At 41.7% G+C, this 1,854-nt stretch overlaps 1 non-coding gene across 1 annotated transcript; it reads right to left on the reverse strand.

Annotated features, from left to right (window-relative positions):
* Positions 1 to 608: 608 nt before the first annotated feature.
* On the reverse strand, positions 609 to 681 carry TRNAG-CCC (transfer RNA glycine (anticodon CCC)). The gene has a single exon. It is a non-coding gene; the product is annotated as a tRNA-Gly (tRNA).
* Between the last annotated feature and the right edge of the window lie 1,173 nt (positions 682 to 1,854).

Here is a 1,854-nt window from a genome sequence, read left to right on the forward strand (position 1 = left end):
GCTATATGAGCCTATAGATTTCTTTATTTGTGCAAGTCAAATTGGGTTGGGTTTTCTATCACTTGCAACGGAAAGATTTCTAGCTTTTGCACAGGACAATTGAACGATCACAGGGCAGAAAGAACCAAGAGACCAAAGAGTCGGTATTAGTGTGTATTTCATGCCAACTGGCTGTGAAACCTTCAACGAGTCTTTATGCTCTCCACTCTGGGCCTCAGTTTTGTCTCTGAAATATCGGTACATAGAGGAAGTAGAAAGTTGGGCTTGGTGTCTCCTTTAAGATATGTCCCAGCTTTAAGATTCTTTGAGTTCAACCCTCTTCTTAATTCATTGCCAACTGGCTCCTACTCCTGGTTTGCTGTTTCTATCAATGATTGCATCACACTCCCAGCTCTCTGGATAGAAACCTTGATGTCATCCCTGTATCCCATCCACCTCTCTTCTTTTTTATTTTTTAAAAAATATTTACTTATTTATTTGGTTGCACTGGGTCTTAGTTGCGGCAGGAGGGTTCCTTAGTTGCGGCTCGTGGGCTCCTTAGTTGCGGCTTGAGGGCTCCTTAGTTGTGACATGCGAACTCTTAGTTGTGGCATGAATGTGGGATCTAGTTCCCTGGCCAGGGATCGAACCTGGGCCCCCTGCATTGGGAGTGCAAAGTCTTAACCACTGAGCCACCAGGGAAGTCCTTCCACCTCTCTTCATTATGCTCTATATCTGCTCAGTTATCAGGGCTTCTCAGTTCTTCTTCCTAAGCATCCCTTCTGCCTTGATCTGCTCCCTACATCTCCCCAGAGCGTCTACTCCCTTGAATCCATCTTCCTACTCTTGCTGGATTAATAGCCTCAAACAGACTTTTAGAACTTTACTGGATGCCCCATTAATGGAAATATGAAGCCTATATCGCTCAGCATGGCATTCCATGTGGTCCATTCACTGCAGCCATTTTAGCTCTTTAACTTGGATTACCTACAGGTTCAACTGAAACATAAGAACAGAAAGTCTTTTTGAGGGTGAAAAGTTTATGCATGAACTGTGTTGATAGTCCCTTCCAAGGACTTTTGCAAGAAGTGTTGGCATCTGAGAGTAAATCTGTGGCTGGACCCAAGCTGTGGGGCATATATGCTGGTGAATACCAGACCTATCACCCTTAGAGCTAACAACTCTGGGCCTTCATAAACTCGCTCAGAACTGTGCGTCCTAGGAAAATGTGAATCCCTTTCAGAAGTTAAATGTATTTATTAAGGCAATATGTATCTTGCATGTGGTCCACTCTGAAATGGTGGCTTTTTAAAACATGTGTGACTTTAGCATAACCAAAACAGATATTAGTTAATGTCTAACTGCTCTACTCTTTAAAACATATATTAATATATTAATATACTAAGTATATACTTTGTTGAAACACTCTGTAGTGGGAAGCCATGGGAATAGTGACTGTTGACTTATTGTAACCTTGGAATTACTGCTGGATTGAGAGGAGAGAGTCTCTATTTGACTTTTTTTTTTTTTTTTTAATAACAGAAACCCTGGCCCATGAAGGCCTGGGAATGTGCTGAGGCGGCCTTGTTTTTCTCCTATTTCCCGTGACAGGGCACTCCTCCCCACGAGTCCTTGCCAAGCCCTTATGAATGTTGAGTCAAAACATTTTGAATATGAGCTCATCACATATGAAAAGGGTTTAAACAACAGCTCAACATGTAAATGTACTATGGGCTTTTTTAGTCCATGTTTCAGTTCAAATTTCCTGAAGCTTGGAAAACTGCATGTAGTTTGTACAATATCTCAGCATTCTCCCTCTGAACTGAAGTAAGGCAGTTGGCTTTCTGCTATAGATTAAACAAATGGATAAAGGTT

Source organism: Pseudorca crassidens, chromosome 14 (assembly GCF_039906515.1).
Source record: "Pseudorca crassidens isolate mPseCra1 chromosome 14, mPseCra1.hap1, whole genome shotgun sequence".
NCBI lineage: Eukaryota > Metazoa > Chordata > Mammalia > Artiodactyla > Delphinidae > Pseudorca > Pseudorca crassidens.